Source organism: Arctopsyche grandis, chromosome 6 (assembly GCF_051622035.1).
Source record: "Arctopsyche grandis isolate Sample6627 chromosome 6, ASM5162203v2, whole genome shotgun sequence".
In the NCBI taxonomy this organism is placed as follows: domain Eukaryota; kingdom Metazoa; phylum Arthropoda; class Insecta; order Trichoptera; family Hydropsychidae; genus Arctopsyche; species Arctopsyche grandis.
Genome location: NC_135360.1, coordinates 20,098,007 through 20,117,473, shown reverse-complemented (window position 1 = coordinate 20,117,473; position 19,467 = coordinate 20,098,007). Strand labels below are relative to the sequence as shown.

At 33.8% G+C, this 19,467-nt stretch overlaps 1 protein-coding gene across 1 annotated transcript in view; it reads left to right on the top strand.

Annotated features, from left to right (window-relative positions):
• Positions 1–19,467, top strand: part of cpx (synaptic transmission protein complexin) — a 325,962-nt gene that overhangs the window by 670 nt on the left and 305,825 nt on the right. The gene's annotated exons all lie outside the window — the stretch shown is intronic.

Genomic DNA, 19,467 nt, shown 5'->3' with positions numbered 1-19,467 from the left:
CAACTTTTGAAAACATTTTTTTTTTCATTTGTTTTCGTAGATGCAAAATGGCCGAAAGTTACGCTGCCTAGTATATTCGTTTGAAAACTTCGAAACAATCGAACGTCGATAAAATTTTTTTTAAACAAATGCAAATGCTACATTTTGATTTGGCGCCTTTCCAACTTTTAGAGGTTATATTACTGGTGCAACGTTCGGTAAACATTGCGCATATATTACGTAATGGTGCACAACTTTTCCGGTGTTTTGTGCAACTTTGAACCGCGTTCCTATTCTAGTTTTTTTTGGTTCGCAATGGATAGGAACGATCGAGCTCAATTAGCGTGCCATTGTCGGCGATTCACGCTCGCCGTTCGATCCGTGTATTTGTATGTATATTCATATGTGATGCTTTTTTATTATATTTTTTGTATTTCAGTTCACTTCGTGGCGTTCGTAGGTAGCTTCTTCGGCGGCTGGAGGTTTCGATGGTGTTTGTTCGTTGATCGTTGTGTTTTTGTCTTTCGATCAGATGCAGGGATTGGTTCGATTTAATAGTCCGAACACGAGAGAGGTCACGATTCGACCCAATTGGTCACGAAAGCAATTTGAGTCATGCGAGATTTAGTATTTACACGAATTCGTCGATTTAATGCTCGCAATTCTGTCAAGTTGTGATGAGCATAACTTGATTAATATAGATTCAATGCAGTAATTCATTATCTGCATACATTTTAAATTTGTTTTATACACCTTCTTAGTTTAATTGTAATTTTCGAAGTCGGCGTTAACAAATTTTTAGAAAACTTGAAAACAGGCTTGATTGAACGGAATTAACAATTCAATCCATTTTTTTGTAGTTTTATTTTATTATTTATCATGCATATTTTAGTTCACATGCACTTTCATGTCACCTATTCAGAATTCAAAGGTAGGTAATACTTCTATGCATCCATCGATGAACTCTGGATAATCAACTGCAATATCACCTGCACATGCTTTTATTTCAATGTATTTTTTTTTAAATAAATTTTTGTTTCATGGTATTCATTATTATTTTTTTATTTCATTTTTAGTCATGTACGCATCATTTCCCTTTCCATATATATCCTGGCACTAATGAGAAATCTTGTACATAAAATTAACTATAAGTAAGTATCTGTACAACAAACACTAAATATGAGTGTAGAAAAAAAGATTAAAATATCAGAGTGAAGCTAATAAAAAAGCTTGTACATATGTACAAAGAAAGCAATGCAAGGTTTCTCAATTGAACGTCTCATATGACTATACACGACATCACTCATGCATGCCACGCATTCCCAATTGGCGATCATTGATGTTGATTTTATTCATTAAAGATTCCATAAACAGTAGATGGAGTTGAAATAATCGATTTAAAAGTATTAGCTCATTTTTTCATCTACTTTCGGAAGAGATTTTGGTAGTTACATAATTTAGTAGGTGAGGTTTTTTCACATCCAATAAGCCTTTGGGTTGACTACCCATATACATTTGCATATATTTATGTATGTAAGTAAGTCTAATTAAGATTGAAATCTAGATTTCACTTGTATAGTAAAATGAAATGCCTCGATCAGTTCTGTCGTTTCTATTAAAACAAAATCGCGAAAAGCGAATAAGCCTCGAGGAAAGTCATGCAATGTTATCGCTGGTTTGCGTCCAAGATAAGGCGATAGTGCTATCATTCGTCGCCAGGTTCGCTTTTATTTTTCAAGTAGTCGAGACACTTTCGATTAATTTTATTCATTTTTTTTGTGTGGCGAATAACATTTGCCCTATCTGTACCATATTACATACTTCAATTTGCATACAAATGAACTATGGAGACGGCTCACGTCAAACGGGTGATTCATTTTTGTAGCTCAGCCATATTTTTTTATTAATTTATTCTGTTCCCGTTTATATAGTATGCAAATTTTATGGAAATTGCAAAAAAATAACAATTTGTCAAAGTGTCCGGGACGATGTCGGCTTGCATAGAGAATTCAGTGCGAAAACAACCCCAATGTCGAATAATAATGTCCCTATTATATTTCATTTTATATGTTATGGGTCGTTCTATCTGATGTCGTTATATTTTCAGTGGAAAATAAGGTGTTTATGCAATTTTGTCAAAACACAAAAATTTGAAACAGTATTTCACGTAAAAGTGGGTTCCGGTTTGTTCGGTCAAATCGTGTGTGAAAATAAAACTTATATAGTTTTCGGGTTGAAATAAATGTAGTAGGTTATCATGAAATATTTATCGCGAAAATTGAAGGGGGCATTTGTCAACGAATAATGCGTTCAGCTATGCCCCATAAATATGATAATGCGAAACATTACGAAATACATTTTTATATTGGCGAGGGTGTTTTGACGGGGGCTAAGCGACCTCCATTTGCGTCGGTTGTCCGTTCATTTGTCACTATTGGATTTGGCCTCGAATCCTTATTTTTCTCGGAAAATTTTGATGGGCTGTCAGTTTATCTCTCGCGTTTCTCTGCCGTGACGAATATGAATCAACCTCTTTCCATTTCCTTGCCAATATTTTCTCATTAGGGGTAGATGATCGATTGTGGGATCGAAATTATACTTCAATTTCGTCCGAGGAAAAACGACAAAACGTAGTGTACAAATACAATTTTCAGGACAAGTCTCTCTCTTTCGGCATTAACGTCACACTGACGGAAAGTTTTTAATAGCGCCTTCGATCTGCGTCGCATCAATGGTAGAAATTAATTTCTTGAAATTGAAAATTACGGCATCAATTAAATTAAGTAAATATTCCAGGGATCGAGAAGTATTTGATGGAGTTTGTTATTTGCTTCGAATTCTGTTAAAATGTTTTCTTATGAACACGAAAAGAACAATGTAATATTTTATTGAAATCCTTAGAAACCTTCATCCGTTGGTGTGTAGTTATGTAAATATATATATATATATATATATATATATATATATATATATATATATATATATATATATATATATATATATATATATATATATATATATATATATATATATATATATATGAAGCATCATTAAAGAATGCGGCAAAGATTGGTCAAATTGAATTTTTTTTCAAAAAATCTTTTTTATATCGGAATAAAAATGGAAAATATAAAATATGCAAAAAATAAGCTTAATTTTAAAGAAATAATTATAAAAAAATATTATGTAAAAAGCCAAAAAAGCGCCGCAGGCGAAAATTTTTTCCAAAAATCTTCACATGCTTAGCAAAAATCGACCATCAAAATGTATCACTATATCAAAAAATATACGAACTTTCGGAAAAATAAACGATACACATCTGTTTTTGAGACAAAATAAAGTAAAGGGGACCTTTCTAACGATTCACTCTATGGGATGAACAATTTCTAAGGCATACCACTTAAAAACCAAAATATATTTGCTGCAAAATAATAAAATCTTTTTTTTTCAAAGCACATAGCAGCGATAATTTTATTAGTTACCCAAAAGTAACATACATAAGAAATAAACGCAGCATTCATAGATCCATAGTATCTCATTAATCATTAAATTCATAATATTTTCTAAATTCACACTATTCTTTCATTTAGGGGGGCGAGTGCCCCCCCAAATTACGTCCCTGAAAACAAAAAATGAAATATTTTTTCAATTAATGTGAATCGAAAATCAGGATTTTGGGGAGGGGGCCCTATCCTATGTTTCTATATACATGGATGTGTCTAGATTAGGAATAGATTTTATATTCGGAAACTGTTTAAAATTGTGTATTTAAATCTTACTATATCGTCGAAGTATAATCAAATGTTATTTTGAAAGTATGTATGAAGTAAATTTAAATCGCTGGTTGATGATGAATCGTCCTATCAAAATTGTTTTAAGCAATTCAGTTTATATTATTCACGGAACTTTGTTTATTCCCATTTTTATTTCAGTAGGTAGTTGTTACATAGGTATTGGTATATGCATAATCTTGAGGTTGGAAATGGGCCCGGTAAAAGAGCCCACGCAAATGTTGAAACTTACATTTCGAGCCAAATAAAAAAAGTTAACTGATCCTTGGGCTGTTAAAGCAGGTATTAGTTGTTGGTGTATATCGTAAGAAATTTGTTTTGTTGAAATACCCAAACTCTATGTCCCAAAGTGCAATAAAACCCAAAGTGCAATATGTCCCAAAGTGCAATAAAAATAAAACACGCAATACACACACAAAGGAAAATAGAGATTAAATAAAATTTTGTAAATTTGTTAAAATTTTAAAATCGTTATTTTCATATAAAGCGACGATTTGTGAGAGTTTTTGTGTATTATGATGATTTGTAATTGAAAAATATATAACATTTTTCCAAATATTTTAGACGCCTTTTATTTTTACGGCGCCTGTGTGTGCCAAACACTTCGCACACGCCACGAGCCGGCTCTGTACATTCATAAATAGGTATATACATAATTTCAAAATTTTTCTTGAAATGGGAAAATATTAAAGGCCTTTTAAAATTTTCTGTATTCGATTACTTTCTTTACATGAAATCTAGATTTTTTTTTATAAATTTCAATTCTCATTGTTTTGATATTTTTCTACTTTTAGCTGGAATAATTTCTTGTAAGGTTACAAAATACAAGGTCAGAGAATTAATAACGTACGGCATATTTATGAGAACGCAAGTACATTGTATGTACATACTTGCGGTCGTTTTATATGAACGCATTATATCAGATAATTACGAACTATGTACACATACTTCAGTAAATATTCTCTAATAATTAAATTCAGCAAGTATTGTGATATAATTGATTTCATAAAATTCACATTCATCAAGTCGTGTCATATAGCCAGCATCATAGCTCGGTCGTTAAGCTTCTGCTTAGCGTCGAGAGGCGCCGGGTTCGATCCCATGAGCTGACCTCGATTAAAAAGAATTTTTCTGAGTATATCTGTAGTGCTGCTGGTCAGACCTGGATATTTGTGACTCCAGGTTAGAGTTTGCCATTTTTCTCTGATTTCATTGTTGAAACGGTTCCCGGTAAAATTGGCTAAATATACTCCCTACCTACTATGTCGCCACTATTTGAGATTGATTAATGTACCTATATAATAAAAATATATGTACAATTATCGTTAATTTGCGAGTTTTTCAGTGTTTCGTAATTCAGCGACTTGTATAATACAAAAAAAAAATGCTGCAATGTTTGTAATTGAACAGGAAGGCGTATTGGGGTTACCTGTAAGGCCTTCCTGGTATATACATACATATGTAACGATGGACGATCGATCGAAAATATAAATTTTTGCATTACTTTTACAATTTTTGCATAAATAAATAAATAACGACAGTGTGATTGCGCGTTCGAGTTACATTGACTAACATGGCAACACTACATAATGGTGGCAGCCTTGACGCCACATAACCAGAATATATTTTTCATCAATTCTTGCATCGTACAATATTCATAATGTTCAGTTTAACATTGCGCATATTTAACAACATTATGCATAGTTTAAAAATCGATCTATTATGTACTTTGTATAATATAAACGGGTAGTAAATGCTACTTTCGATTTTCCCCAAACTGCGTCCCGCTCGTAATGACGTCACCGTTACAAGTGACGTCACTTTTGCTTCGTTTCCGCACAGATAGGGTAGATTAGAGCGTGCTGTGTTCGCCTCGGTTGTTTATCGCCCAATTCGGTCTTTCTTTCTTGACAATTTTTTTCGTGCTTGAAAATGGCGCGATTATGGCCGTCGTAAAATTTTTATAGGCTCGGCTCGACCAAGCACGCGGAATTGCGGCCATCGTCAATTGGTAAATAACTAACGTGATCTTGTTTAGAACAGTCGGGGCCTGGTATTTTTTGGACATGCTTGCTGGCTGACCGGGCCGTCGGATGGTTGGGTATTTTCCGACGATGTGATAGTCTTCATCGTGTGTGGCTTTTATTAGATGGGAATTTATCCATGAAGAATATTCGAATTTACATTTGGGGATAATGAAAATTCATAAGTGGAGATGAATGCGATTTTTGCGCGTATGGAAATAAACTTTTTTTCAATCTATATGTAGTATAAAGATTAATGTTTGTGTGTCTGTCTGTCTGTAACGTATACGTTACTATACTCTTAACAATAATCTCTTTTTCATTATATGGTAGAGAAGTAAATGTCCTTTTTAGTACATTTTTTAATTAAACAATTGCAATTATTATTAACAACGGCGATAAATCCACTTGCATTGTTACGTTGGCTATCTATATTTAGGGCCATAATAAATAATAATTTAGGACGTAATAAATTACAATAAAATAATAAAAGTAAATAACTTAGGACGTAACGTACGAAATATCAATCAAAGAATCAAGCAAAAGTCCACACATACGCAAAAGTGTCGCGCGAGTGAGACGGCTGTAGAATCGTCTCCTCATGCGTATACGCAAGAGTGACAGCTCACTTATGCGCCTGCGCAAAATATTTGTAGACAACTTCAGCATCCATGGCGATACGAGCGTAATGTGAAAAAACAAGCACCGGTCGCGCAATCGGCTACGGCTTCTCAACGGTGATGCTTGTTTATGTATGTCAAATTTGGATCAGATAAAAGATCGTATATATCATAATCACGTAATAAAAAATAAACGAAAGAGAAATAAAACTAAGAAATTCAGAAAACAAACGTTATGAAAATATTTTTGACGTAAATTTTAAGGAATGCGCAGCATCCATGGACGCGCCACTGATATACATACATATATTGTATATTAAAAAAAAAAAAAAATTAAGAGGCCCAAATTATATACATATTTTGACGTAAAATATGCAATTGCACATAGTTATAATATTAATACGTGTAATATTTAAACATACAATGATAAAAATGCAGTTCCTGGAATGGCTATTTCTGAAGAACTTATAAAACTTAAACTTATACGATATTTCATATAGGCCGGCATCACACTGAATTTAATCAGTTCATATAACTGAAAGTCAAATGCACATAATACATTTGGAAGATACGAATACAATAGATGTATCGTACAATCCTCCGGGCTACCACCATCATGTGTAAGTTAATTCTAAAATTTCGCATTTCTATGCAGATTTGTTGGCGCGTTAAAGGAACAATGCGCAATCCGCGTGACGTTTTCCATTCGATTGTTGCTGAAATGTCGCACGTGTAAATTCACCGGTTGTCTCCTCTCGCGTTGTATGTAGCTTTCGTATCGTCTCGAACGTTGGGCGGAGGAGGAGCTTTTCGTACCGAAACTTTAGTAGACAATGTGTCGCCGAAGTATTTGCATAGACGCTCCGATATTGCCAACTTGGTCGACGAATGTGGATAGCCATTTCAATATATTCTTTGAAGTGCTGCGGATGAAGTTTGAGCTTGCGGAGGTACGTGTAAATTAGAGTGGGGCGGGGGAGGGGCACAGAGAGAGGTTTCTATTATTTTATTTTTTATTTTACATACATACATATATACCAGGAAGGCCTAACAGGTAACCCCAATGCGCCTTCCTGGCCAATTACAAACAATGCAGCATTTTTATTACATAAGTCGCTGAACTCGAAATTAACGAGACATCTATGAATTTTAACTAGTACATAGATTTTATTGTACATTAATCATACTCAAATAATGGTGACATAGTAGATAGGAAGGTTTTTAGTCAATTTAATCGAGGAACCGTTTCAACGAAGTCACAAATATTCAAGTCTGACCAGCAGCATTACAAATATACCCAGAATAAATTCTTTTCAATCGAGGTCAACTCACGGGATTGAACCCGGCGACCTCTTAGTGCTAGGCGAAAGCCCAACCACCAAGCCATGTTGCTGGCTATATATGTAGATCTTTTTATGATAATAATAATATATATAAAAACGGACGCGATGTTTGTGGGTATGTGCGAGTGTATCGACAAGTATGGAGATTTCAATGAAATAAATTTTAGAATACCAGGAGCTATGCATAGGGTGCAGCGTGACGACCGATCATGTCGAGGAGACGCGGGGAAGTGGGGGAAGATGGAGCGTTTGACATGTGCCCACGAAGACACACACACACACATTTATTCATCATTTCGAACGGGTAAACGGGTTGGATCGGCGAGTGTGTAATGCGTGCACTCAATATTTTACTATTATTACGTGCGCGTGCCTATAAATTACCTTATATTATACATATATTTATATATAACATATTACTTTATTTTAAATCTTGTATCAATTCCTTTCTGAAACCACCTGTTGAAATCAACGGGTACAACACTAATATAATATAATTTGAGATTTGACTCGCCTACCATTATTACTATTGTCAGACGAATTGATGTAAATCGACTGTCAGCTACATAGTATGTACGTACCTACATATGTATGTAAATACATACGTATGTACATGGTCCGTTGGCGACTAACGTTGCATATGGCCGATAAATTCTCGTTAAAATATGTACATATGTATAAATGTGTGTACATACATAAATCGGCCATTTGTGATGTTGGACGCCAATGCTCCATGCGTGGAGTTTGCTTGTTACATAATATACGATGATGATCGGAATTGTGTTGCTAGTAAAATATTAGCTCAACTGTATTCTGAAGTGGCTTGCTTCTTCTTGGTATTTTAAAACTCTCCATTAGAATTGTCTTGCCGGAAAATGTTCCGGTTTATAGGTCTGTGTCCACGGGTCAGTTGTCCCGGTATTCTAGCTAACAGTCAGTTAGTCAAACAAAAACATCCAAAGAAAAATATGTAAATGTGGGAATGAAAGGTGTAGGGGCAGCAGGGAGTCAAGAACAAGTGCGAATTAGGGCGATTTCGCGTGATAGGGCCCACATACCGCGCTGTGTGATTTCGCCCTTACTAGTCAAATGCGAGTCGCCAGAACTAACCACTTGCTCATCTCTGCTCTCGATTCACAGTCATTTCACCGTGTGACCTGTTCACCGTGGAGAAATTCACCGCGCGACTTGCAATTACTTAATTGTATAGAAAAAGTCGTGCGAAGAGAGCGACGATCCCGGGCTATCGGGGAAAATCGTCATCACACATTTGCGCAAATCTAATCCATCTCACCCCACACATTTTTTACTTACTTCCGGCCTTTATTTCACTTAACTTTCAGATACCATTCTTTGTCCATCTCTTTTTTCTATGATACCAAAATGAAAATACGAAAAGTGTTGCAATAGTTTAGTTTGAATTATTCGCGAGCTAAGTATATTTAGACAAAGCTGCAAGTTTGCCGATTGAACATAGTTGAAATCATGAGTTTTTAAATTCCATTTTTAAATTCAAATTTAAATACCAGACGTCGCGTCTAGGTCGGCATCTCGACAATTATGGCAGCCCTACTCTAGACGACTAAACGGAAGAGGGGGAATATGTTAAGGGCTCAATATCTCTATAGACTTGCATAGCTGTTTGAGCTCAATCAATTTAGGAATTTTTAAATCGTTTTTGGTAATAGGTTATTTAATTAATATGTAAATAATGAAAAACGTGTGTATTTATCGTAAAATATTTATCGCGCTTTGTTCGATAAAGGGGTGGTTAGGGAAAGGATGATGAGGCCTCAAGGCCGACTGGGCTTTCGTGTTAACGTGGACGTGGCTATCATATTGCATATGTACACAACTTGCATTCTTTTCGTCCTTGCGTGCATATGAGCAGGATGCAATGCTGCAGTCACGTGATATTGAAATGTTGGCGGTTACAAAGGTAATTTAACCTCAAAATGAGTTTTAACCAGGTACAGGTCCGCGGTGTTTTTTTAGGTCAAAAATCGTTAGTTTTTGAGAAAAATTAGCATAAGTATTTGTATATGTATGTATGTATATAAAATTATTCAAGGTCCGCTTGTATTATGATATAGGATTATGTTTTTAAATAAATAAATAGTCTGTATGTATCCGGTAGCGTGTCGTGAAAATCTTTCTGTTTTTGTCGCATTGGGATTCGGTATCGTAACCAAAGGTCCATTTCGTGGTGTTTTTTAGGTCAGAAATCGTTAGTTTTGGGAAAAATAGGCATAAGTATATGTATATGTGTGTATGTACATTTATAAAATTATACAAGATAAGCTTGTGTAATAATATAGGATTTTGTTTTTAAATAAATAAATAGTCTGTATGTATCAGTGGTGTGCCGTGAAAATCTTTCTGTTTTTGTCGCATTGGGACTCGGTATCGTAACCAAGTCCTCTTGTATCCTGCTCGCACTGGCGTAAGCAAAGCTATGTGACAAAACCAGGGAGATTTCCACAGCACACCATTAGGATGTACACACGTATGTATGTGGATGTACTATGTAAATTTCTCAATTTCACTCCGAGGCTTATATTACGCGATAGATTTAAAATTTGAGTATGATATTTTGAAGAGGTGGAAGAAGCATTGAAAACTTTGAATGTACACTTTCGGGACACCATTGCTATATTACTCATGTATCGTATAAATTACAAATTTATAAAATGTAGACACGGGCATATGTACTGTATGTGTGTATGTATGTATGTACGTCACAGTGGAGAAAAATAGTAGCGTTTTCCGTCCGCTCTCGAGGAAGCGTCTGGCGTAACGTTGTCGGCAATTTGCATAACATTTTGCGGGGGAGTCGCGCAAACTTTGAACGGGGAAACGCCATGGGGACGTGCACATACTACCCCCGAAGGGTAGGGTACGAATGTATGTAGCTTAGGCGCACGTGCCGACTGAACCTTGTCTATGGCCAGTGTCGAATTCCAAATTTCAAATTGTAACCGTTGATTTTCGTTGCGCCTGTATCCGGCTGGCTTTCTGAATTGCATTCGATTATCTCCGTTGACTCGTATTATTATTATTATTGTGTACGAAAGGGGGTGGTTAGTTTGCGGTGTCTGTCGCACTTAGCACTGTCGACAGTACCTATTGAAAATGTCCTGTAGGCATACAGAGTGGCATGTTTCCAACTATGTAGTAATTCAATCGCGAATTTGCCGATGTCTGCTGAACGTTTTTGTCGTAAATATAATGCATTTAAAATCATATATGTATGTAATATGTACACATGTATGTGTATATATATATTATAATAATCTATCATATATTAATTTGTAAAATGTATTTGGATGTGTTTAGATGAGATATTTTCGCTTTTTTTACAATATGTACTACATATGTATATGTACATATTTAGTCGGCGCACGTTTGACTTGAAAGAATGTTTCGTGGAAACATTGAAATTTTTCGACTGTATACGTAATATGCTACATTAGTATTCCTAGGCGCTTTCTTCTAAGACCTGATCTTTATATTACAGTTCGGCAAAAAACCCTATTGCGAAAATTTTGCGGGAAAAAGTTCATTTAGTTCAACTGAAAATCTGTTTTTTTAGTATGTAGGTATTTTTACCTGAGAACTTATTTTCTTATTTTTAGAAAATATATACAAATCAATTCGTCTAATTTGAATAATTTCTAATATATTTTAATAATTTCTAATAATTTGAATAATATATTTTATTTTATTTATTTTTAAATATATTTTAAATCAATACTCAGGTTTTCATTTTCTTTTTTGCACATTTTACTCCAAAATATAATCTCCCCCAATTTTCACGACTCTTTAAAAGCTTTATTTCAATTCTTTTCTTGAAAAATCTTGAAGGTTCTGAATTCATAAAAGTTACTAGTTGGTTTACCACATCACTTTTTTCTTCTTAATGTGGCCTCCAAGGACCTAAATAAGTAATAGTTTGAAGGAGCAATGTTTGGTGAATACGCAGAGTGCTTTAAAACAGTGCAAAAAAGGATAGCGCTTTTCCCTGTAAAATGGAAAAATATCGTGTTTCATCGTTCTTCTTTTTCGTGCGCGCGGGACAAATTACGTTTGTTTTTCCGATCCTTTTAAATGTTCCTATATTGTGCTTAATTTCCTGTGGTAGTTATTAAAAACATAGATAAAGTAATAATGGATTTTTTCCGGCACCCCTTATAGTATACAGAAAAATTTATATTTGTAATATTCTTTTATGTAGTGTAGGAGAGTATGTAACTTGAAGGTTAATATTGGGGTTGGAGTATTCTTGAATTGAAATGGAATTTATATATTTTTTCTTTTTATTGCTACTATAGTCGTTTTAAATTGGATATAAAGCCAAATTTTCCGTACTTTATTTTATAATTTTGTTTCAAAAACGACGTTAAGATGGTGTAAGCGGATTATGTGTATTCATGTTTTGTATACAATTAGGAATACAGTTGTTTTAAATTAAAGCAAGAAATTGAATTCAACTTTCAATTCAAGTGCTTCACTACGGATGAAACAGTGAAAAGTAACACAAACGTTAAAGGATTAAATAATTATGGACCGCACGAATTTACGTAATAAAGCATAGAAGAGGCTTGTAAAATTAACAGGTTTTGTAAACGAATATATGTACATGTATATATATATATGTATTTTTTTTTAAAGATATGTTTGCTGTTTTGATATCTATGGATGGAAGTTTTAAATTTAATCTTTCATATAATATTTTTTTTGGTGTATGAAGTTTGGAGGATTTAAAAAGACACGCTATTGTAACGGCTTTTGAATGAAAATTTTTAAAAACACAGCGTATGTGTTTATCGTCCATGGTGAGTTAAGTACCTATACAATCAAGGAGCATATTTTCGTTGGGTACCAGTTATCGTCCCGGCAAATAAAAATAATGGCCCTCTCTAAAATACCTCGCACGACAGATTCGGTTTTTGCCCGGCAAATCAAACGTCAAATGGATTGCCAGTAACAAAAATAAAATTTGACAAAAATAAATACCCACCCTAACAATCTAATCTTAAATTAATAGGGCCAACCCTAACTTAACCTAACCTAACCTAACCCTTAAATAAATCAGTGTTGGCTGCTAAGATATTACGATTACTCAGTGAAAATGTAACTGGTTATGATTTCACTGAAACGTCAAATTTTATTTTTGTTACTGGCAACCCAATTGACGTTTGATTCTGTCGTGCAAGCTATTTTAGAGATGTTAATTTGATATTAAATTTTGTCGTAATTTATTTTACAGCCGTGCCAAAAATATTATCCCATTTTCTTTCGGGCTTCATAGGTACTCAATGGGCAGACACTGCAACGATAGTTCTATGTATGTATGTAGTATATCTAATCGTCCGTTTAAGACGTAACCTCTCTCTTCGACGTTGATAAACAGCAGGTGAGAATAGGATGGTGTTTTGGTAGGATGCCAGTGGTAGGTACGTGGATAGGTAGGTAAGGGAGAATCCTGGATGCTACAAACTGGGGCTTCTTGTTCTCGTTCTACTCAGTGGTAAGATGTATTCAGCGATCGGTTTTGCGGAAGGATCGAAAAGTTTTATCCTTGGTGGAAGCTGGATAGGACACGTGACGTATGAGCAACTCTCGCACGGCAGATTGTGTTGTACATTTTTAATTTAGACTCGTGTAAAATGTACACGTTTTCGAGTTCTGGAAAGTTTGGTATCTACAAACATTTCACAACAGTAAATGGAATTTTTATGTATGTAGGTAGATAATACGGTTTAGTAGGGTTTAAGTATCATGATGGAATATACATTTTTACTAATTTTTTTACTAAATTATTTCCTTATACATATACTGTTTTGGAAATTTATGTAATTTTTAATATTTATTTAAAATGAAAATTGAACGGAAAAGAATCGACGCTTTCGCATTTCTCCCTTGCATTGAATGACAGACGGACAGACAGTCAAACGGATAGACGTTTCGCCTGCTTTCAAGTCGTTCTCTTTTTAATTCATCCGAGGAAACGGGGAAATGGTAAAGCATGGAAGTAATGTTTTCAACGTAGATCAATAATTTTGTATGTATGTACACGTGTATGTATTTATATATACACACTTGCTCAGTGATACGAATTAAATTACTCGCTCAATTTAACGGAATTATTAAAGAGTTGTAAAAATAAGGTTTTTGTTAGATTGCAATACGATCATGCAATTTAAAATTCAAAATTTAAATTTATAAACCCAATTTAAAATTTTCCTATAATGCCATTTTTTTCGGGTTGCCCCTGAGCTACATCCGTGGTATTAAACTTGTTCATATATACATATATTTATAGATTAAAAATTTTGAAATCATGTTCAAGTAGTGGTAACGTAGTGGGTAGGATGACTTTAGTCAATTTGTTGAGGAACCGTTTCAACAATGAAATCAGATAAACTGGCAAACTCTAATAGGAAACGATTGGCTTGGAGTCACAAATGTCCAAGTCTGACCAGGAGCACTACCGATAATACACGGGAAAAATTCTTTTCAATCGAGATAAACCCACGGGATCGAACCCGGCAACCTCTCGGTGGTTAGCATTAACGCAACAACCAAACTATACTGCTCGTTATGTGCAAGTAATCCATAATCCTTTTCATAGGATTGTTGCTTTTTCTTGGGCAAAAAATACAAACATAGAAATAAAGTTAAACTTGTTTTTCTTAAAAAGTTGAGGTTAAACTGGTTCTATTTTTATTTTGATTTTTAAATGCTTTTTATTATTACTTAATTATGTTCATAATGCATCTTATATCTATTTTAATAGTTATTGATCCACTGATCATTTTCTATTTTACAATTTTTTTTATTTGTTTAGTAATTAGTATTATATTATTCTAATTTAAATGTTCAGCATAATAGGAAAAATAACTCAAAAACCTATTTACAATTCTTATAAATGCTCATAATACATCTTATACATAATATTAACTAAACACTATCTAAAGCCGATTTTGTTTACGTCGTCTGTATTTATTAGGGTTTCTGACCAGGGTCGACCCGGGACAGACATTCCCGGGAATTCATGGAATTTTTGTTGTCCCGTGTCCCGGGAATTCTTATCTCGAATCCCGGGAATTGGATTTAAAAAAACTTGAAAATATACAACATTTTCACGTCTGAAATAATAAATCAAATACACAAAGAATTGTAAAATATTCTCAAAAGGTTTGTTGTTTAGCACTAAGTACAGCGCATTCCCCGAAGTGGAAGTTTTATGAGCATAATGGTCAAAATCGTTTCTTATAATTCTATTTGTGGAAAATCTCAATACCGAAGGACTTGACCTTACCGATAAATTATTCCGAGAATTGAAAATTAAAATCGAAGAGAGAGGAAGCCTGAAACTTAAACACAAATTTTAAATAATTCTATTTTTATACCGAACAAAACATTCTTGAGTGTTGTAATAAAAGCAAATGTTATGAAGCGAGTATATCCTTCTTGTATTGACGATTCCACAATGGTAGAAACTCTTTTAGATTCGGATGAAGATGAAACAATTGTGTGTTTGACGATGAATGAAGAATTAAATAAGGAGATATCAAAGACAAATATACAAAACAACGTAAATAAAAATAATCTCGAATTTAAAAAAGAAATTAAAATATACATACTGATACATAGGAGAAAAAACCGTTAGTTAAACGGGAACGATCCCAGGCTCCGTCCCGTATCCCGGGAATTGAAAAAGTCCGGGAAATTAGAAACCCTAGTATTTATACCTGAAGGGTATAGACATTTTCACTGGTTGTTTCGCGTCTTCTGAACCAATACAATAAGACGAAGAAGAGATTAATGTTTATTTGGTGGTAATTTTTTGCATAAAACCATACAAATCAAATTAGATTATTAATTTAACTATTTCTGCTTACAGATTTGAGATTAAATTAAAATGCACGTACTCAAATGTGATCTTTGAAATTTTATACACAGACATTGACTATTTTGCTACTTAACTATCCACTTTTCGACGGAGAAATATGCGCTGGTCATTTTATAACGGGTTATCTACAAAATTGGGGTTGGTTTTAGATTTAAGTCGTTCAAGTTCGGCCACGAATGTATGGGTTTATAGGTATGTATAGTCGATGGACATAATGGCGTCGAGTACGAGTTCATCAGTCAGGTCTTGTTTACACGAACCACTGAGTGGCCGATCGAAAACCGCAATCGAGGACACTCAATCAGTCCAAGAACCGGATGTTGACGTATGAATTCAGATTCGATTAGCCAAAGAGTTGAATTGGAAGCTGAGAGAGTGAGGTCGTATGATATAGTTTTGGCTTTATTATTATTTTTTTATAAAACGTATTTTGGAAAATTTAAAATTTATAATCGTTAGTTATGTTTCATAATTTTTCAATAGGTAATATCATCAATTTACGTAAATGAATCAGTCCATATCCTGGTAAATGTTATTTAATTTTTTAAAGAATGGACAATTTTTAGAGATAGTTTAATGCTTAATCAATTAGTATATGACAATATCTAATACTTAGTAAGAGTATCATAAAATATTCATTCTACAAAATAAATTGATACCTCTTTTATTTTAGTATAGTAATCACAATGTAACGATAATTTTAAAGATGGTATAAAGTGGCAATAATCTGATCTGCTTCTAATACTTTAGCCAACTTAATTTTGCTTACTGAAACTATCGCACTTTTTTATTACTATTTTTACCGTGGTATCGTGCACCAATACGACCACCTATGGCCAACTATGTGTATATATACATAATTTTTATTTTATTTTATTTTTTTTATTTTTATTGTTACAAATCAATATACACTCGCCATTACAGATTTGCTCCAATGCGACGGGTGTACGTTAACGAAATACAGAATACATAAACAATCAGAAATCAGAAATTCAGTAATACATACATATACAATCAGAATATATAGCATATAACAATTAATCAGAAATAATAATCATAGAGACATCTATGGATTATTTTTAGATTTTTTTTGTATACAATTTTTATACATATAATAAATACGAAATTATAAAGATATCTATATATTTCAGATAACTGTGTATAATTATTACAAATTATACACAGGCAGATTTTGTGACAACAGGATTAGATCTAATACCAATTTTCAGGAACCGTTTCAGCAATGATCAGATAAAATTGGCAAACTCTGATAGAGAAACGATCGATTTGGAGTCACAAAACCCCCAAATCTAACCAGCAGATTTGGCGAGGACTCGAACCTTTGACCTCAGTGGTGCTAAATTGTATATACGCTACCACTAAGCCAAACTGCTGGCTAAGTGGTATACATACATATGTAATTACATATATAAATTTATAATATTATAAATTTGAAATTAAATTCAAATGAGGGTAGGTGGCCAATTCGCTAGGAAACGTTTCATTAATGAAATCGGCAAAATAAATAAATTGGAAAACTCTGATAGGAAACGATCAGCTTGGAGTCACATATGGAGTCATAAGGTCTGGTCAGCAACACTGGATCAGGGCTCGAACCCGTGACACCTCAGTTATTTTGTTTTGCTATCAGTTGTGTGGAATATATTCTAGTGTTTCTGAATATTGTCGGCAACACAACATAATTTCACTCCTTAGAAAAAAAGTCGTAACGAAGTTGCAAATTTTGAAATTGAGACATGGTACGTAAAAAAGGTATGAAAAAAATGTGTTTGAATAGTACTCGAATTACCAACACAGATTCAAGAGTAGACTTTCGTGTACGTACGTATTTTTAAGTACACTTTTCCGCTATGGCAAACGGAACAGGTGACTTTAGAGAGGGTGGTAGGAAAGGGGGGAGGGGGTTGATAGAGGGGTAGATGACTCTACGTTGATTTGCATAATCGGGCTTCTCTCTTCATTCACCCCCTACTTTTCAACATCCGTTTCGACCTGACCCTGTGATACTTGGGCTCGAGGGGCGATCGATTGGTTGTGCGTAATTTGAACTTCGCCAACTTGGACCGTGAGCCTTGTTTGCTTTTGGCGAGGGGTGGTTGTTTGGCTTGTGAGGGTGAAAAATTCAGAATAGAAGGGAGGGGGTACGTGTAAATATGACTTTGTCCACGTTGGAAAATTTGGGCGTGGAGGGTTAATCGAGTTCGGACGGCTAGATTGACCGAGATTGGCTTTCGGTTGTAATCTGATTTCACGGTAATTAAAGACCCGAACTGTGAATTACATATGTACATACATACAAATGCTTTGATCAAACTTTCATATTTATTTAAACATTTTGCAACACTAGCTGAATGTCACAGGGTTTCTTGGGCGGGTAAAATAAACCTCTCCAGAAAATTTTATTGTCTGGTCTTAGTAAGATAATACAATTTTGGTGGTTCTACGCTGAAAACTGTACATTTTTATAGTTGAAAAACAAACAAACATTTATCTTTATTTGGTAGATGGAAGAAGATTTATCTTCACACGAAATTTTATTTCAAAGAAGGACCAACTTGAATATGTATAGTGAATTTAGATAAAAAAGGGAAAAACTTGTATTTAAAATATTAAGGAAAAACGTGTAACTGAGCAAAAAAAAAAATCACGTTTTTTAACTTACCGGAGCGGAGATTAATCAATTTTATTAAGTTTTATCCATTGAATTATTAATAATTGAAGTATTTTGAAGCAATAAAAAATGATAATCAATGGAAAAAAACATCTCATTTTTGGCACAGAAATAGTCAAACACTGCAAAAACGGAAAATCTGTAAAAATTGCGTATTTTTTTAAACACCCATATCCATATATTTAGAATAATATTATATATCTATGCTTCAGTAATTTTTTTGTTGCTCATTGTTAATGAAAACGGTAAAAAAATTGTGTGATTGTTGGTATATGTGCATATGTATGTACATACTTATGAAGGTATTATGTGTAGCGGATGTGCAAATGAGTAAATTAATGTATTGTACAGTATGTATGTATTACTGTACAATACATTAAGTACGAAATTACTGATTAAAATCATCATGCCAATAATATGTGACGTGATGTTAACTTTGTTTTGTCACAAAAATATTTTGTAGTTGTATGTATAGGTACATATGTACATATATAATACTAACGGTGAGATCGTAATGCACGTTTTTCCTATTAGTTTGATTATTCTAAGGTTTGTTTGGATTTATTTTACTGTCGATCATTTGTGCATTCGTTGTTATTGTATTTTGAGATTTTCTGCGAATGGTTTTGGCGGAAGAATTTCCTTTATATTAGAATATAGCCCCGGTTACGGTAATAAAGTAACTGTAGTTTATGGCTTTCGCAGCGATCGTACAGTATTTTACCGTCGATTGATCGGCAATTAATGCGGGAATAATCGCCGATTAACCGGCGAAAAATACCCCGCTTACGCTATCCGATTACGCATCGTCTCGTTAACTGAATTATTTATTTTATGTTTTGATTAAAAATAGACTTTTTTCTGTAGACGTATGTTCATATATTGGTATGTACATATAGAAAAACTCAATTTTCTTTGAGGTAAATAAATGCGCTTTATTTGTGCTTATTATTATATTATCTTTGTTGGTATTGCGAGGTATTTTCATTGCGTGCGTTCGTTCGTTTTATCGACTATTCGGAAAATAATTGGTGAAAAGGAAAAGCCTTAATTACGAATGAAATTTTTCGACTGCCGAACAAAAGGAAAAGGAGAAGACG